We start from the raw sequence: 20,341 nt of genomic DNA, 5'->3' as shown, positions 1-20,341 counted from the left end.
GCCTAGGGGAAGGAAAGAGCTGTTTCCTGCTTCCTGGCTGCTATGACTTTCTTCACTGCCTGAACCAGTGGGCCGATCACGTAGGTATAAGCATCTATACTTTGCGTTTGTAGTTGTTGTAGACAGATCTTCCCTCTGGTTGGCCTCACGCCAGGGTAGGGTTTGCCAGTTTGAGAGCCAGATGGGGCTGGCTGGGAGAAAGGTGCAGTAGGCTGCGTATCACAGAGGGGGACCTTGGAGCTATGTAGGCAGCCAGGGAGCTGGAACACCTGAAGATTGTGAAAGCTCCCAACCTGCTGGGCAGAGTGCACTTGGACCATTTTGTCTACCTGTCCTTTCTCCTGAGCAGTAAGCTCTGTGCAGTCCTTGCCCCTTTAGCAGCCCTCTCGCTGAGGGCTTCATTGTTAGGACGTCTCTCAGACTGCCCACCTTTCTTTTCCCAGAGCAGCTGGATATGGATCCCTGCTTTCCACAAGCAGTTTGAATCTCAGTCTCTCCAGGAATTCTGCCTGTCTTAGCTTTCCAACCCACCAGTCACGAGAGTATAATGCAAACACCATGAAATGTAGGTTTTTGTTCCCAGAGAAGATCTCCAGAGTTAGGTATTCAGCAGTCCCAGGCCTCCACTCCCTCTCTGCTCTGTTTCTCTTCCTCCCGCCTGTGAGCTGGGGTGGGGGAGGGCTTGGATCCCGCCAGGCCACAGGTTTGGTATGTTAACCCTGTTCTGTGAGGTCCGCTCTTTTCTCCAGGTGTATGCGGTCTGGCACAGTCCTCTTTCCTGTTGCTCTTTCAGGATTAGTTGTATTAATTATATTTTTGTATTATATGCGGTTTTAGGAGGAAGCCTCTGTCTCACCTCTCATGCCACCATCCTTAATCCTATCCTCTCATTGCTCTCTTTTGTCTAGAATGTAGTTCCACAAGAAAGGATATGCCAGGAGAAAATGTGTTATTCTTTAAATGTTCCCATCTATTGACCTCCACCCCGTTCAAACCCTCTATATTCACTCTCTGTCTCTCTCTTTGACACTTGCTCCTGCCTTTGGGGCATTGACTATTTACTTGAACCGTTCTGCTTTATTTATTGTCCCCTGTGGTAGATTAAAGCTGGCTACACATTCTTTGTGACATTTCCCGTTGAGAGATGGAATCTGATTCCTATTCCCTTGACTATGGGCTGGTTTTGTGGCCTGCTTGATTAATAGGATGTGGTGAGAGTTATCCCAGGTCAGGTCACCAGAATCCTTGCCACCTCTGGCTGCACCCCCAGGGACACTCTCTTGGAACCCTAAGCAGCCTTGTAGGAAGCAAGTCATACCCTGGGGACACCATGCTGCAAGGAGCCCAGGTCAAGGTGAGGGAGTGGGCAGGAAGAGAGGCAGGCCGACAGATAGGTCAAGGACTCCTAGTGCCAAACTTAGGAGTGAAGAACCATCTTGGAAATGGAGCCTCCAGCCCCTCCCAACACCATGCAGATCAGAGGTAATCCACCCCTCTGAGCCCTTCCTGAATCACTGAGAGACAAAAATTGTGAGCAAAATAAAATGTTTGTTTTAAACTACTGAGCCTTAAAGTAGTCTGTTAGACACCAGCAGGCGGCCAGAAAGCTGAGCCATCCCAGGGCTGCTCCCACCTCCTTGCCACCTTATGTCATGCCCTGGCCCAGGAAGCCCCCTTCCTTCTTTTCCACCTCTATATCCTTTGGTTGTCAGGACAGGATCTCCCTTTCCATGAGGCCCTCTGACTTTTCATCTCTTCTGTAGCATGTTTGGCCAAAGCCACTTAGAACCCCTGCGAATGCAGACCTGTGTACCATTTCCATACTCTTTTCTACTGTCGTAACTACCCAAGGTCAAAGCCTAGTCCTTGCTCCTTTTCTGAGCCCTCTGCATCTCAACTTGAAGGGTGTACTTCAAGTGGGAGGAATTTCATGTTCTAGTCTCCCTGCTGAATACCTTAGAATATTAGAGACTCTGGGAAGTTTGTGCATGATTCCTTTTAAAGGAGAATGTGACTGAGGTCACAGTGTGATAAATCTCTGACATGACAGTGTGAAGGAACAGGGATCTGAAAAGAGGGGAGTGAAACAAGCTGAAGTGAAAAGTTTATGAGTGGTGCTCCTGCAAGTAAGAGGGTTAGAAAAGGGTAGCTTTGTAGAGGAGGTGGCTAATCCTGTCCCCATTTCAAGCAGGCATGAGCTGGTGCTTTCTCTTTCTTTCCTGTTGTCAGTGACACACACACACACACACACACCACTTATTTATGCTTAATATCCAATCTGTTGAGAAGTATTTACTCTTCTTTCTTTTTCATCAGAATGCTGAATTGTGACATATATCTTCAGTTCCTCAGCAACAAACTGCCATATCACCCTTGTGAAATTTTGGTCAGCTGAGAGGAAACAGAATGTTGAATTGTGATGGAGAAAAACCTTATTTTAATCACAAATGTGTGTAAGAACTGGAAAGACAATATGAAAAAGTAGGTCAATGAAGCTGCATTTGAACAAGTATTTTTGATTAAGGTTTGTGTCAGCCCAGAAGTCCCCTTTAAGTTCCTTTTTATTGAATAATTTCCCTTTGATCCTTGAGTAACTAAAAGAAAACCCGGCACTTGACATTAACCTGGGACTCAGAGCCCTGGCACAGAATTCCTTTGCCTGGCTGCCGTCAGGGGCCCCACCAGAGAGTCTCGCCCGGCATGGTTGGAGCTCTCATCTCTGTTCACCAGCCTGCTCCTTCCTCCTTTTCTTCATCTCCCGGGCAGGGGTGCAGGACCCTCAGCTTGAAGCAGTTATTCCACACGCACTATTTCTTGGCTTGTCTTCGACTTCAAAGAAGCTTGTCAGGATGCACCGATGACAGCGTAAGATGTCCGTTAGCTCAGAAAACTGGCCCTGGGAAAAAGGCAGGGATTCCCAGACCTTGGGGGTGTTGAGAATTCCATCTCATCTTCTTCCCTTGTTCTGTTAGGAATGATGTGAAAATAATTTTTAGGTATAACCAAGTCATTGAACAACACTAAAATTGGGACAAAATTAAAAGGAAAAAATGTGGAATTATTAAAAGAGAGACACTGGCCCTGGCTCTGCTCCACACACTCCTTAAGCAAGGGCAGCCATCAAACTCCACCTTTCAGTTTGGTTCCCTCAAAAAACCAACAAACAACAATGCACAGAGAAGCCATCCTTGATTTCCCTTTTTCCCCACGTCTGTATCGAATTCCTCAGTGAGGGGCCAGTTCTGCTTTCAAAACAGATCAGTGTCTGATCCCCGCCACCACTGCAGTCCAGGCATCGGCGTCTTGGGCCAAACTCCTGCTGCCACCTCTTCCCCCATCCCACCACTTCCGCCTCTCCACTGGTGTCTCTTCTCAACACAGCAATCACAGCAGCCCTACTAAAACAAACACCGTGTCATTGCTCTGCTTAATACCTCCAGTCTTTTCAGTGCATTTAGCCTTGACGCTGTCCGTCCTCTGGCTCCCAAGGGCCTCTTGCACCAGCCCCTACCTGCTTCCCCTGTCCCGTCTCCTCCCATTCTTGGTCTCCTGCTATGACCAGCCACTCTGACCTTGCTCTTTCCAGAAGATGTCAAACTTATTCCCACTTCAGTGCTATTTCTCTGCCTGGAACTGGTTTCTCCCAGAAACCTGCTGTTTCAGATAGTTCAAGGCTCAACTGTAAAGCCACTTCCTCAGAGAGAACTTCTCTGACCACTTGCTTGTTGGAAATAGCCTCTCCAGATTTCAGTCTTTCTCTTATCCCTTAATGTAATTTCTTTTCTTTCAGCACTTAACCATCTTGTGCAAGGCTTTATTACAGATGCTGGCTTCCTGTTGCAGCACAGAATCCACCTCCATCCTGTGGCCTGCAAGACACTATGTGACCTGGTTCTCGCCCCCATCTCGGGGGCTGAAATCCTCCACTCCCTAGGGGCAATCTCCCTTTGCTTCCACAACCCCTTCTGGCTCCCCTCCACCTACACCAACTTCCCTGTGTTTGCAGAACACTCTAAGCATGCATCTTTGCACTCGTATACCATCTCCCTGGAATGCTATTCTTCCATATAATTTCCTAGTGTGCTCTCTGCTCAAATGTCATGTAACCAGAAACTTTCTTTGACTATCATATACAAAACAGGAAGTCCTTCATCATTTGGTATCCCCCTTGATTTATTTTTCATGGAATTTATAACTACCTGGTTTATGTATACATATGTGTTTATTTGCTATGTGTTACCTGCCTCTCATCGCTAAGCTGTCAGCCTAGTAAGTGCAGGGACTTTGTTGTGTTCACTATTGTATTTGGGAGTCTCAGCTTCACCTGTAGCAGTGCCAGCTGAGGATGGCTGGGTACAGGGAGGCACTGGGTTTGGGGTGGGGGTACTGGCAGCTTGGCTGTTGTTCCCTGTCTGTCCCTATCCCCTCTGTGTAAGCTCTGTATGGGCTGTGGCCAAGAGGTAGTGTCCAGGGCATAATGCGTGAGTGGTGAATCAATGAATGAGTAATTGAGAGATGACTTTGGATATTTAAAAAGGATTTTGCAGCTTCTAAGAGGAGCTTTCCATGTTCTAAAACCCAAATGCAGAGTAAGTGGTATGAATTGGGGTAGGAGGGTAAATAATTTGGAGGTTCTTTCTGACATCTTTACATTTGCCCTTGGCTAGAAAACACATTCTGATGGCTTCCTATTGTTCTTGTGAGGAGGATAACACACTTCAACATGGCCTCTACCTCCTCCTCATCCCCCTGCCCCTCAGTCTGGGCCTCAGCCACAGCCCTTTGTTCAATTCCTCCTACATTTTTCCTCCCAGCTCGGGATCTTTGCGCCAGCGTCCTCCTCTGCCTGGACCACACTCCTGAGCCCTTCCCCTTCCCCTCACTAACTCCTTCTCACCCTCCCACCTCAGCTGACGCCTCCTTTCCCTAACGACTTTCTCCCATGCACACCACTGATCACAGTTGTGATTCGACATGTGTTTGTGTAATTATTTAGTAAAGGCTTCCACGAAGGGAGAACAGTGGCTGCCTTTGCCCCCACCATTTCATCTCCTGGAACTTAGCACTCATTGCATGGCATGGAATAGGCTATTAATAAAGATTTGTTGAATGAAAACATTAATTAATGAATGAAACAAAAGCTACTGACTTTTCTGTAGAGCCCCAATTTCAGGGTAAGGCACTGAAGCAATTGTTAAACAAAAGGCAAAGTAACACATTAAGCTCTTAACCCCTTGGACTGTCAGACTATGAAAGATGCCATGGTGTACAGCACATGGAATGTGGGGCAGGTAGATTTCTGGGGGCAGAGAAAGGAGAGACAAGCCTTAGAACTGCCAAGACCTGCCACTCTGTCCTGAGCAGGCTTCCTTGTTGTGTGAAGGTACAACAGGACCAAACCGTCAATCCAGTAATAGTTGTCATGCTCGGATTTTTTTTTTTTTACAATTTTATGTGGAATTTTCTTTGTGCTTTTCTGTAAGACTCAAAGGATAGAAACAAAACTAGAAAAGATCACCGAAATCAGTTCAACATGAGGTGACTTGCCCTTGTGTGCCCCTGTGAGCTGTCTGGGCTCGGGTGGTTATGGGGCAGAAGGGTCTCCAGAGGCCAAGGCAGGCCTCCTTGCTGGGGTTGGTGTGGAGGGGAGTCAACCTCCAGGTAGGGGATGAAGGGAGCACACTGGTCTGGTAACCTGTAATGGGCCTTTCCACTTGGAACTTCTGAGTTTATGCCCAAGCTTTCTGTACTCAAAGCTCACTCCTGTCCTTACTTAACCTTTGCTGAAAAGACTAAAATCAGTGTTTGCCAGTCCTGCGCTCATGGGAATCACATGGGGGATTTAAAATTTCTGAGGTGTAGGCCCTGCCTGTGACCAGTTAAATTTAAATATCTGGGGTAAGGTCCCAGTTACTGTATTTTTTAAAGCTCCCTGGATAATTCTGAAGTTCAGGCAGGGATGACAGCCATTGCAAGAAATGTAGCACAATAGGCCGCTTTCCTTTCTCTTTCTTCCCTCTTGCTCCTTCCAGTTCGACGATGGGCTAAAGGATGACGGTGTGTGTAGTCGGCAGGCTTCTGGGGTGGCAGCCAGTGGTCCCGCCTCCTGGTGTTCCTGCCCTTGGGTAACCCGTCCCTGGAGTGTGGGCTGGAATTGCACTCAGATCAGCTGAGCCATTCACAGGACCACAGCCAGCACAGTGGAAGGTGGGGGAAGGTGAAATGAAAAACCTTGCATAATCCACCATCAGGGTGCTCAGCCTGTGGCTATCAGTGACCCTCCCCTCTCGGGACTCCCTCCTCACTCTCCCCGACTCTAACCGCCACCCAGTGGGGATGGTTAGGATCCTTTCAGCATCCTTAACAGACCCTTCCTTCAAGTCTTCTGGTTCTTCTTTCCTTCCTCTTCTCCGTATCTTGGCTGCCTGTTTTGAACTGGAGCTGGCCCAGCTAGAGAAACATCCTCCTCACAAAGTACAGGCAGCCAGAACAATGCTCTGCAGTGTGGCCCTAAGAAGCTGCTCATCTAGCTCATTATTGCATTCATTACTAGGAGCTCAAGCACCGGGGCCAAGGTCTTGTTGGAAGCCCTGGCTCTGGCGGTGGGCTGCTCTAGCTGAGCCAGGGTGTCGTCTCTAAGAGTGGAGATCAAACCGAGGCTTCCTGGCCATTGAGACTCTTGGCATTTCTTTAGGGAAATTTGGATTGCCGGCCCAGTTGGTTCCTGTTCCCTCCAATTTCCCTGAGCATCAGAGGAGCTGCTCTGAGGGTTCTCTTTCATGCTCCTGGGTCCCCCACCCCCAGAGGGGCTGGCAGCCCTTTTATTGGTTTGGCTCACCACTTAGATCATTGAAGCAGTTTCAGATCCAACTGGGCAACACTCAGCATTTCATTTATGTCTTGGCAAGGTTACCATGGTATTACTTAACCATGCAGCTGCTGCTCAATAAGTGGGAACTGATTGCAATAACCACAGGAGTTTCTGGATTCCCCTAATCTTAGCACCGAGTTAAAGCTCACTCTCACAGTTGCAAGTTAAAATAGGCTGCCAGCCCACAGAAATGCCCACCCACCACACCTAATTGTCACACCACTGACGCCTGTCATGGAACATTCTTAGAAGTAAGGTTCTCCTTGGCAGATGCCTGAGGTCATTTTGTCCAGGCCCAATTTCCTACAGACCCTCTACCTGTGGGAATTTGCATGACTGCTTTAGATACTCTTGTTTGCTTCCCTGATGTGTTTAAAAGGCGAACCAAGCAGAGAGGACACATTAGAGTAATGGAAGAGTACAGAAACTTGTTTGGAGGCACCTTTTTAAGTGACTCATTCCTGGAGTCCAGATGTGGGGAGAGCATTGACATTGAGTAATCAAGGTAATCTGGACAGCAGAAAATGACATGTAATTCAGGCCAACGTGCTGTCTCTTGGTGTCATAGCAATCAGCCACACCCAAATGCCACAACTTGAAGAAAAATTTGGAATAAATGGCTGCTTGTGTAACTCCCCCTAACCCTATCCGTTTTTTGTTTCTTACTGTTGAAAACTGTTTAACTAGAATTCTGAAGGAATTCTATGAGAAGTCGTTTCTTATCGTGTACCCACTGCTGAATATATCTCATCTCTGTGCAATTTTGTTATCTTGCTCCTCTTTTAAGTCATAATCTGCCCTTAATGTTTAAGCACAGCATAGTAGATCAGAATGCCATCAGCAAAATAAAGAAATGGAATGGGGGACTTTTAAAGAAAGAGGAAAGGCTTTATCATAAGGTATTCCCTGAGAGAACCCTGGGCAGCTCCCAGAGTTCCGTCTTCTTTGCCGGCCTTGATCTTTCATCCCCACTTTCTCCACTGCCACAGCCACCATCTCCTTCTAGGCATCACAGTCTCATAGCAGGGCCATGTGGGAGCCTCCTGGCACTCATTTTGGTCATTGGTGTCACATTAACCATCTTTAAGGTTATCCTCCATGCCACTCTCTTGCCTAAAAATGTTCAGTGACCTTCTGTTGCCTGCAGATCAAGTCTGGATCTCTGAGGCTTTCTGTGAACTAAATGGTTCCTAATGACACCCGCCCTTAGGTGCCATCACCCTTTCATGAAAACTCTTTCTAGTCAAACTCGCCATCTTCCAGCATACCTATCAAACTTACCTTCTCACCTCTGACAACCTGTACTCCACAAAGGCTGTGTCTCGTGCCCACCTTGCTCAGCCCCATTCCAGCTTCCCACCTGCCCAAGGCTCAGCTCAGCACTTGCTCCCATATGGAGCCTTTCCTAACCATTCCCAGCACACAGTGGCTGCCCCACGTTTGGATATCCACACGTACTTTTTGAACAATTATATCAATGCTGATGCATGACCCAGCATGACCTCATCCATGATTCTTTTATTGTTACATTTATGAGTATTATTATTAATTTTCTTATCCAAAGCATCACAGATTCACCAGTGAAAGCCCTTCCTGGTGGACCTTCATGTCCTTTTGAATGTCCCCATGATTTTTGGAGCCTTCCCTGTTTTCTATTCATATACAGTGTTTCAGGTTCATCTTGTAATTTCCTTATACCATCTCTGAAACTACCCGTATCACCCAGCAGCTGTTGTTTCTTTAAGTGAACAATATTATTTAGAAATCAGTATTTGGGAACTAGCTTTGCTCACTGACAGTGGGATATATGGGTCTACACACTTCCATCAGATAAAGCTAAAATTTTATGTACTTAAAAAATTTTTTGCTATCAATTGGTCAAGCTATCTTTCTATCAAAAAAAAGGAAAATCAAGACTCCTACTAATTCCTCCAACTCCACCAGGTACATTCTAGGGTTCCTTCTTTCCACATTTATAATTCCATTTCCCAACAGGAAAAACTTGCAACTCTTGATGATGAATGTATTTATTTATTTGTTGAGGTCTACAATGCAAGTCTCAGAATTACGCACCACATGATAGCAAAAAAGAAAAACAAAAACCTTACCACTTGGACCTCAATATTCAGTTTTTTCCCATTTTGGAGTAAATTTATACACACTGAAATATACAAATATTAACCTTACAATTCTATGAACATAGAGAAACGTTTACACTCATGTAATGCACACTTCTAAATGTAGAATGTTGCCATATCTCCAGAAAACTACCTTGTACCCCTTTCCAGTTAATATTTTCTTGGGAGACAGACATATTGATACGTTTGTGTACAGTCCAGGTTATGTGAGAAAAGAGCACTGGCAAAACATTGGTTAAAATGTAATTGACCAGAAAACATGCATTGGTAGCTACAGGTAATGTATTTCTCCAGAGAGTTTTACAAATCCTTCCCCATGTTGTTTTCTTATATTACTAGGTAGTAAAAGTCTGTAGATCATCCTCTTCCCCTCCTGAGAAAGATTTGTTTATATTCCAGAATAAAAACATTTTCTCCATATGTCTATCTCTGTCTCTGTCTTTCCCCCATTGTTCCCCATCCCCTGTCTGTCTCTCTTTCTCTCAGAATGAGATGATTCAATGTCCAGGAACCCTGTATGAGCTCCATAGCTTATGATTTGGGGATTATTCTCTCCTCTGGTGTAAACTCAGTGGATGAGCAAGAGTAACACTTGGCTCTCACCATGTCACCCTGTGGTGATTGAGGCATGGGGAACCAATACCAAAAGCTTTGTTAATAATAAGATTATTCTCTGATTCTGAAAACTTTTGTATATATTAAACATATGTCACTTCCACAGCTATGCAGCCCAGAAGTGACCAGTGGCATATTGTTTTCTTTTTCTTTTTTGTACCAGAGATTAATTTTGTCAGATATAGTATTTCATACATATGAAATCATACAACATGTATTCTTTTTCAGCCAGGCTTCTTTCTTTCAGCATAATGCCTGTGACATTCATCTGTGTTTCTAACAGTTGGTAGTTCCTTTCTGTTGATGAGTAATATTCCATTATAAGAATATGCCACAATTTGATTATTCTCCTATTGATGGATTATCAGGCTTATTTATAGTTCTGGTTGTTATGAATACAGCATGCTATATTCTTATAGGTTCTTATGAAAATCTTCTTTTAAAAAGAGTTTTGATTTATATTGGTTAAGTACTTTAGATGGGAATTGATGGCTCCAAGAGTAGGAAAATGTTTAATTTTATAAGCTTGTGCCAATCTATTTTCAAAAGTGTTAGCACCATTTTATATACTCACTCATACTAAATGAGAGTTTCACTTGCTCCTCAATTTTGCCATAATTTGATGGTGGAAGTTTTCTTAATCTTACTGTTCTATGGGTTTGTAGATATATCTTGTGATTCTAAAATACATTTCTCTGATTGGTAATATTTCCATGCACTTTTTCTTGTGCTTGCTGGTCTTTGTTTTCCTTCCTTTTGTTAAACTATTGTGCCCATTTAAAAAATTTTTATTCTTGACTTATAGATGCTCATTTTAATTCTGAATAAGAGTCCTTTGTTAAATGTTTTGCAACTATATTCTTCCAGTCTGTGACCTGTCTGTGCACTTTTTAATTCTGTCTTTTGATAAGCATAAATTTTCAATTTTGGTGAAATCAAATTTATCATTATTTATGGTTGCTGCTTTCTGTGTCCTGCCTAAGAAATCTTTGCCAACCCTTAAACCTCAACACTATTCTCATATGCTTTCTTTTAAAAGTTTCAGTGTTCACTATAACTAATATTAAAAATAAGAAATCAAGAATTTCATAAATATTAAATGACATTTCCAAGTACCTGAAGAGTCACATAAGATATAACCAGCAAAATGAAAAAATGCTTTGAACTAAATGATGTTGAAAAGAATATATGTAAATTTCTGAAAACCTGGCAAAAAAATGTTTGGGGGAAATTAATAGCTGTAAACCATAAATGTTTATGTAATACAGGGTCTAGAAAACTACAGTGAATTAAACCCAAGTAAGTTAGTAAGAGAAAGAAAATGAAAGTTACAGTAGAAATGATAAAATATGAAACACTCAATAGAGGAAATTAACAACAAAAAACAACTGGATAAAAACAAGATTGAATTTAATTAACTAACTGAATAAATTAAATGAATCCAATAAATTGTATTAATAATATACAGATATTTTACAAAACAAATGAATGTAAAAGAGAAACTAATTGCCAATGTCAAGGATGAAAGATGAATGTCATTAGAAATTCAATAGATATTATTAACATCAAGATAAAAATTAATGTAATAAATTGGAAAAAAGCAAAATGGACAAATACATTGGGAGATACAAATGAGAAAAACAAACAGAAAATAAAAAACTAAAATAGTCATACATTAAATAGAGAGATGAATTGGCAGTCAAAGACATTACCAGGAAACAAACTTTAGACCCAGATAGCTTAGCTTGTGTATTCTGTCATAAACAAATACTATTATTACACATACTCTTTTAAAAAAAGGAGCAAGAAACACTCCACGATATGCTCTTAAGGCCAAGAAATTTCTGAGAAATACATTTATTAAGATTTTCTCAGATGATAAAATCTTTAACAAAATAATGTAAGACACCAGAAATATATAAAAAAGAATAATATATTGTGACCTCTTGGAGATTATTTCAGAAATACGAGGTTAGTGTAACATTCAAAAAAGGAAACAGGTAATTCACCACATTAATAGAATAAAGGAAGATTACACATAAGGAGCTGAAATAACGTTTGAAAAAATCTTAACTCATCCATGTTATAAAACTCTCAATGAACGAGGACTAGAAGAGGATACCATTATCTGAAGAATGACATCTACAAAAACTTAACAGCAAATATTATAGTTCATGGAGAGATACTGAAGTTTTTTTCCCTAAGAGTAAGAACTATTAGTGAATATTCATTGAATATTATATTGGAGGTACAAGTCAGTGTAGTAATGTAAGGCCAAAACACAAGTAAATGAAGTAAAATAAGGGAATCAAACTGAAATGAAAGAAGCATACTTTTTCCAAAGAAAAAAGTAAAACATTTCTTCATCTTGAGGTATAATAAAATTGTAACATATTTAAAGTGTGCAAGGTGATGATTTCACACATGTGTACATTGTGAAAAGATTCCCTTCACAGAGTTAATTAACACCTCCACCACTTCTCATTTTTCCTTCTGTGAGAACATTTTAGTTCTACTCTCAGAAATTTCAATTATACAGTAGTGTGGTCAACTATAATCACAATATAATATATTACACCTTCAGACCTTATTCATCTTAAAACTGAATGTTTACACCCTTTTATGAACCTGTCCCTACTTCCCCATCCCCCACTCTGTGGCAACTACTTTTCTACTCTGGTTCTATGCGATCAACTGTTTTTTTTTAATTTGGCATATAAATGATACCATACTGTATTTGTATTTGGTTTATTACAGTTAGCAGAATACCCTCAAGGTTCACCGATGATGTTGAAAATGATGGAATTTCCTTCTTTTTATGACATTGTATATCTATATATCTGTATCTTTATGTCTATATACCTGTATATTTGTCAGTAGCTGATGGGAAATAGAGATACAGACTAGATGATATAGATACATCACATTTTGTTTGTCCATTCTTCTGTCAATGAACACATGGACATTTAAGCTGTTCCTATGTCTTGGCTATTGAGAATAGTCTGGGAGTGTAGATACTGAAATAATAATTTCATTTCCTTTGGACATATATCCAGAAATAGAATTGCTGGATCATATGGAGTTTTATTTTTAATGCTTTGAAAAACTGCCAAAATGTGTTCTGTAGTGGCTTTACCAATTTGCATTCCTACCAACAGTGTACAAGTATTCCCTTCTCTCTACCAGCATTTATTATCTCTTGTATTTTTCATAATAGTCACCCTAATAAGTACTATCTCATTACAGTTTTGATTTGCATTTCCCTGATGATTAGTGATGTCAAACACGTGTACACATACTGTTGGCCTTTTATATATATTTTTTGGAAAGATGTCTATTCAGGTCTTTTGTCCATTTATTAATTGGGTCATTTGTTTTTTTGTGCTATGGAGTGTTATGAATTTCTTGTATATTTTGGACTCTAAACCCTTATAAATATGTGGTTTGCAAATATATTCTCCCATTCTGTAGGTTGCCTTTTCATTCAGTTGTTTCCCTTGCCAAGCAGACACTTTTTTAGTTCAATGTAGTCCCACTCGTTTTTTATTCTTTTGTTGCCTTTGCTTTTGCTGTGAAATCAAGAAATATTGCCAAGACCAAGGTTAAGTAATTTACCCCCATGTAGGAGTTTTATGGTTTTAGGTTGTTACATCCAAACCTTTCATTCTTTTTCAGTTGATTTTTTGTGTATTCTCTACTTTTGTCTATCCAGTTTTCCCACCACCATTTATTGAAGATGCTGTCATCCCCCCCTGTAAGTCTTGGCTCCTTTTCATAAATTAACTGACCATATCAGGATGGGTTTGTTCCTGGGCTCTTTTTATAATATCATACTACTTTGGTGACTATAGCTTTTTATAATGTTTGAAATCAAAACATGATACTTCTAAATCTGTTCTTCTTTCTTAAGATTGCTTTGGCTATTTGGTGTCTTTTGTGGTTCCATATTAAAATTTTTATTCATAAAAATATATGATTGTATATTTAGAAAATCCTGAAGAAACTACAAAATATTTCTATCAGAATTAATAGATGAACTTGGTAGTAACATAGGATAAAGGTAAATTTAGAGGAGTCAACTATCTTTCTTTATAATAGCAAGAAACAATTGAAAAATCAAATTTTAAAAATATTACCCTTTTAATAACATCCAAATTTTATATACAGTTGTATATATAGATGCACAGATATACATGTATACATATATTGGTGAGAAAAGTCCTGTATCTTGATTGTTGTGTTGGTTACACACATTGTATGTACTTGTTAAAATTCTAAATTATACACTTAAACTTTGTGCATTTCTCTAGAATTCTACTTTAAAAAAAAAATATATATATATAATACTGGCCCAGCCTGCATCATTCAGGATTGGCTTTAGCTATTTTTATCTGCATCCACCATCAAGGTAGAATTTGGAAATTTTACAAAAATCCCAATGTTTATTCTATTCAGAATACTTAGTCCAGAAAATTTGTCCATATTATATCCATTTTAATCACTTTTAATTATAAATAGGAAAATCACATATGTGTCTTTATAATGTGAATATTATAAAAAAATATTCATTGCCTAAATTTAATTATCTCTTCACAATAATTTTTCAGTGACATTGTGTGACTTTTCAACATTCTGGGTATTTTTGCAACTTAGAAGATCAATGTCTCAGTTCCTCTCATTGCTTTTTGATTAGTCTACATCTAAGGAAATGGAATATTATTTTTCAATCAGGTTATTCTGTTACATTAGTTTTAGTAAGTATCTCTGGTATACCTGAACTTTTCTTATTCGTAGAAACCATAGGCATGGTTTTTAAATTGAATTCCACTATATTTGCTATAATTTTGAGATTTTTCTCCAAAATAAAAGACATCCTCAAATTCTAAGTAATTTTTTTTCTGCAGTTTGAAATCATGCTAGCCTGGATCCAGAGGATATCCTACCGCAGCAAGTCTGTCATTTTAGCGGAGGGTGCTCTCTTCCCTTCCTTGACATTGTACAGAAACTCCAGAGTTTATCCAGTACTAAATTTGGGGTAAGGCTTAGTGACTTCATGTCAGGTTCATAATTAATATGGTTATTGTTCAATCCTATGTGTCCCATAAAAAATATTTGTCAATAAATGCTTGATGTCACTTTGAACACCTTCTGAAGTTTGGGTGATTTAACTTACTGAAACTTTATTTCTTGGTCACATAAATCCTGATATGAGTCAGGCCATTCTTCTTCACCTTGTAATTGCAACATGTTGAATATTTGGTCTCAGATCTCAGAGGCAGGCAAGGAAAGAAAACAATATAGTTCTTAACTGCCTCAGAAGTAGTGCATATGCTTAATTGTTTTTTGAAATAAGTTGAATATTTTTATGATATGTTGTATCTTCCCATATTGCTAAATATGCTTTGCTAATAATTTGGATTTTGCATCTATATTCATTAGTGAGATTGCTCTAAATTCTTCATTCTTACAGTATCTTTGTACAGATTCCATTATTCTAACACTTTCCTATAATATGATCAGATTGGGTATATTTCCTTATTTTCTATGCTCTATAATAGTTTGTGTAAAATTAAAAATATCTCTTCCTGAATATTTGGTAGAATTCAATAGTAAAGGTATGTGGAACTGGTGTTTTATTTTATTGATGGAAAAATTGTTAGAACTAATGAACTGTATTTCATTGGTTATAAATAAATCTGTCTGAGTTGGGTGAATATCAGACAAGATTTTCCAGAGTTTGATCTTTTAAAAAGATTTTACTCCTATCAGGAACTTCAGGCCATTATATTTATTTATTGGTTTATGATTCCCTCAACCACTGACATAAATTAAAATATAGTACTATTTTAATGTGCCTTGGACATTTGGTGAAACTTTGTTTTATTTATCTAGTAGCCAAAATACAGGCAAAATTCACCATTCACAGGTCTTCCTGTGTTTTGTCTTTGAAGACGTGTGGGTGTGCATACTTAATATAGTCTAATTTTTCTCTAAAACATAGAACCAAGGCTATAGATACTGTCCCCTCACTCTTAGCTAGTGTTGCCCATGGATAGTTAAGAATCTTCCCATGAAATTCATCAAATTACCTCAGAAGAATTACAGCTTTTGCTACCAATTAATCTTCCTTTTTATAAAGCTCTCATTCATATTCCTGTATTACTTGAAAGCCAAAAACTATTCATTTAAGTTTATTTTATTTCTAGATTACTTTAATTTAAATCTTAGTTTTAGAAAATATGGTCTTCAATTTCCCAAAAAAGAACCCCATATTATTTTATCAGTGCACTATTAGACTCAGCTATTAATTTTTTAGAATTTCATATAAATGTTGATAGTTGAAATTTTCCTGTATTATTCTTTCCTTATACTGTTTTAATCTATTTAATAAGCATGGTTATAGAATGAGTTGAGCAAGTTTCTGCATATTATGTTTCTCACTTATCTCTTAAGGTAAAATATATTTCTAACCCTTGGAATTTTACTGACCATTTGTATCTAGAACATTTTTGTGTAGCAAGTTATTTACATATATTTCAAATTTAAATACCTGTCTCTTATTCTTGTTATCTTGAGGACTTCAGAAATTTAGATAACATATCCCTCAATGAAGAGTTGATGTTGATGTTTTCACTTGTGACCGTTTGGGTGGTTAAATGTTTAAGGTAGTTGCCCCCAGTGAGTAGAATATCCCTGAACCACAGTTAACAGTTAAATGGCCAAATTTGCTGATCCTGTCCTCATGGAAACTCTATTAACAAGTGCCATGTATCACTCTCCTTTCCAAGGGCTTTTATTGCCTGATTATATTCACCAAAGAGAAGAAATTAGGGAATGGGCAAGCTGACAAATGTGCAGCTTTATCGTGTGTTTTTCACAAATTTGCAGGTGTTTGACATCAGTTTCATGCCTCATCTGGTACTGGGCCTATGCTGTTCTTCCTGGGAACTTTCCATTATAAGCTTAATTCAGAACTTTCTTCTTTCCCAGAGACATGTGACCTACCTCTCATTTTCTCTATTGGTTTATCCTGATTTTATTTTTGTGTGTATATTTCATACCTGCCTACATGACTTAAGTTTTAATATAAAGCACATGAAAGTTTGTGGTAAATTTGCTTATAGGATTGTTTTTCTGAGACTGATCATTAAAATGCAAAAATGAGAGGTTGATGGATCCCTAGATTACTAAATACACTTAATTTTAGTATGTATTTTGATTTTTTCAATTCTCTGTAGTTCATCTATATTTCTTTCAGAATTTTAGTTGGAAAACAGTATGGAAATCTGACAGGAATAAACTTACATAATTTTTCACTCTAACTGGCAAGATCAGAAATGCCATGAAAAGTACACTGTCGCACAGGATATTTTCTACTTCAGCTGGTTTCTGAACTCATGCAGACACACAGTCATATGTATATATACATAAAACTTACATCTCAAAAGCTGAATTGTAAAAAAGGTGAGAATGTGTTCCATTCCATTATCCTCAAGGCTTCATCCGTGTGTTCAAAGTTAATTGATCTAAGAGACAACAGAAGACTAAAGTAAAAATATTTCTTTTCAATTATAGTGGGTCTAATAAAGTGAACTTATTGTATTTGTAACATATTTTAAATAACTATTTAAGTTGTTTATTGTAAAAAATATAAACCAACTCAAATTTTAGATAAAATGCAAGCGTTTTTAAATATATGAATACGTATGAAGATATTCAATCCACATGCTAATTTAGCTTTTGAAGAATTAAGATGCATACATAGATAACATAATAGCAATGTATTATTTAACTACCTACCTCATTTCATTTTATTTTACTCTAGGCACCATTAGTCTCGACAGCATAGTTCATACGTTTTATGGAGCACTGAACTGGTGCATATGAGAGAATCACGCCGTTACTGCTGCTGCTTCTGGCAGAGGGAAGGTAAGAGGCCAGTCTTCTCTGTTAATGACTCCTGCCTGACCAGAGAAGATGAGGTAGCTGGGGAATCGGATCATTTTAAAAGAGGCGTTTGTGCAGAATGGAGAGGAACTATCAGTTGAGTTGTACTTGACAGAAAATGGCACATTTCTGCTTTAGGCATCTTTTAAGAGTAAGAGACTTTGTTTAATAACTTCTTGATTTCACACAATGAACACAGAATTTCCCCCCACATATATCAGAATAAAAGGCGTCGTGGTGTCAGTGTTATTATCACAGATAACATCTTAGAAAATAGAGACTATAACTACATTTAAGCTAATATCTTGGGATTGAATTTCCTTATGTGAGGTAATATAATTGAAAAAAACACAGAGGGCTTTCCACAATACTGGATTACAAAGAGAAAAACACTGAACTTCCCACATAATACTTAAAATACATACCAGTTAATCTCTCATTTCTTGAGTTAGTGATAAAAACACCAGCTTTTTCTGGGAGTCACAAAATATCATGATGCTTTTTGTGTATTTATTCTTTTCCTTATCTGTTGAATATTTTTAACCATAAAATAAGATGAATTACCTATATTTTTGTTTTTGTAGTTCTTTGGAGTTACATTAGCTTTACTGAATTTCCCATTGTCTCAGCAGGTTTTTGTTGCCACTGTTGTTTTTTGAATAAATAGAATGTTCTGTTATCTTTAAATTGTTTTATTTTTCAGTTTTAATTAAATAATTTATTCATGGAAGAATTTATAAACATATCAGCAGTTGTAGTCAGAAATACTGAATTTATATTGTTTTATGGTTATCATTTTGGTTTAGGATGATTTCAGGTTATTTATGGTAAATTCCATGAAGCATAATGCTAATTTAAATTTATACATAAAAATTGAAGCTGTTTCTGACTCACTGAAAAGATCATTTGTTATAAAACCAAAATATTCCAAAGTAAGGTTTTAAAACACAACATAATATGGAAATTAATCTGAATAAATATTCCTTGGCTAATAGACTCCTTCCTATATACAAATGTGGGTGTAAAGTGGAGGGGCACGTGTGTGTGTACTATACTTATACATTCATAAGTAAAGAAGGAGTATATTTCACTTAAAAAAATTTGAAATCCCTTTGTAAAAAGCCAAGCCAGTCATTATGTTGAGGGAGTGTTGTGTATTTTCCTTGGCCCTTGGCCCCACTGTGACAAAGAATTAAAGGGCAGAGATACGGTAGTGAAACAGAGTAAAAGTTTTATTTAAAGTTACTTAGAGAAAAAATGCAGGCAACCTCAGAGAGAGAGGAGCACCCTGAAAGGTTGGGGGGGTTCCCCCTTTTAAGGAATCTTTAGGAATGTGACTAAGGGCTGGGGGTGCAGATTTGTTAAGTGGCCTTTGAATACTTAGAATTAACTTAACACAAGGAAGTTCCTGCTCTGATTTCTCCCTGGGATACTGGAGTCTTGGCCTGGGAGCATATCAAACAAGACTGCCTGCCTAGCCCCCAAGGTGGGCTGAGTCATTGTCTGTTTGCTAAAGAGTAGGTTAAGAATCTTACTTCTTAACTTCTTGCCTTTTACTATGTTGTTTACAACTGGGCCTGCATGCTAAATTAGTTACCTCAGTTGCAAACCACTTGATTAGGCCAAAGGAGAAAAAAACCAACATAGAGGTAAAGTAAAAAATAAGCTGGGCCTGCATGATCAACACAGTAAAGACATGGGCTATGCTGAGGTACCCTCCTTTATCCAGGGAGTATTCAGACATTCCAGGCCAAGTTGTTCCTGGCTTTTTCAGCTTTACCTGATTAACTCTGGGCTTTCCTGGCCTTATTCTCTTTCCACCCTACTCATATCTATTTTCCTGCTAACAATTACAGTTCTTGAGATATGCCCTTCCCTTGTGCAGAGAGATTTGGTAATCATTTGAAGCTATCAGTTTAAGGAATCTAAGATACAGTGAGGATAGAAACAGGTATCAAGGGAATGAAAAAAATTGTGATCTGAAAGTGTTTTCTCATACCCATGAAATATAATTAGCATTCAGGATTCTGTAAAAGGTAAAAACTGTGTCTCTCATTTGTGGTAAAGTTTCAAAGGTATATATAAGCTGTTGGAGGCTAAACATGATGGTCTCTAGAGTTGAAATGAGCTGTACCTAGCTGCTGCCATCAAGGGCAGGGTGGATCACTGTGACCAGCTGTCACGGAGGTCTGTCCAGAGCAGGGGAGCTGGCAAAAAAACCCATGATGGAGAGCCGCACAGTGCAAGAGCAGTTGATTGGATCTTCTCACACTTCCTTTTCCTGCTAATATATATGCTTCACAGAAGACAGAATGGAAAAATAATAGATGTACTTCTGGCTAATCTTTACTAGTATAGGACAGATTTCCACCTAATTTTACAACTGAAGAACATTGATCTTTATACTATCAACATGCTTTTGTTTTTCCTTTGCAGCAGTTTCAGAAGAAAAGTTAATCCTTCTCCATTTCAGACTTATCTGTGATCTATATTCAAATCCTTCCATTCTCACTTTGATCATAATTAATTGCTCATTTTTTCTCCTCTTTCAATAATACAAACACCAGTTATAAATATTCTGAAGTATATCATGTTTTCAAAAAACTAATTCAATTCATCTCAGGGACTGGATTTTCAGTTTCTTTCATTTTCTAGTCTTATTTTATTAAGATGTGCTATTCTACCAAAGCAATTAAAGTACACACCATCTCATGATGTCTTTTTAATCCTATCATTCAGTGTGTTTATTTTGCATTTATTTCACCTTAAT

General features: G+C 38.7%; 2 long non-coding RNA genes across 2 annotated transcripts in view; one reads left to right on the top strand and one right to left on the bottom strand.

The window, feature by feature from the left end:
* Nucleotides 1–20,341, top strand: part of LOC118929806 (uncharacterized) — a 63,806-nt gene that overhangs the window by 7,750 nt on the left and 35,715 nt on the right. The window contains exons 2-3 of the long non-coding RNA XR_008994013.1: nucleotides 14,529–14,659; nucleotides 17,450–17,553. This is a non-coding gene — a long non-coding RNA (uncharacterized LOC118929806). The remainder of the gene's footprint in view (nucleotides 1–14,528; nucleotides 14,660–17,449; nucleotides 17,554–20,341) is intronic.
* LOC130680948 (uncharacterized) lies at nucleotides 2,432–17,886 on the bottom strand. The gene is made up of 3 exons (XR_008994014.1): nucleotides 17,425–17,886; nucleotides 17,063–17,150; nucleotides 2,432–2,965 (listed from the first exon to the last, which is right to left on the bottom strand). It is a non-coding gene; the product is annotated as an uncharacterized LOC130680948 (long non-coding RNA).

The sequence above is a fragment of the Manis pentadactyla genome, chromosome 15, assembly GCF_030020395.1.
Source record: "Manis pentadactyla isolate mManPen7 chromosome 15, mManPen7.hap1, whole genome shotgun sequence".
Lineage (NCBI taxonomy): Eukaryota > Metazoa > Chordata > Mammalia > Pholidota > Manidae > Manis > Manis pentadactyla.
This window is presented reverse-complemented; position numbering and strand designations above follow the sequence as displayed.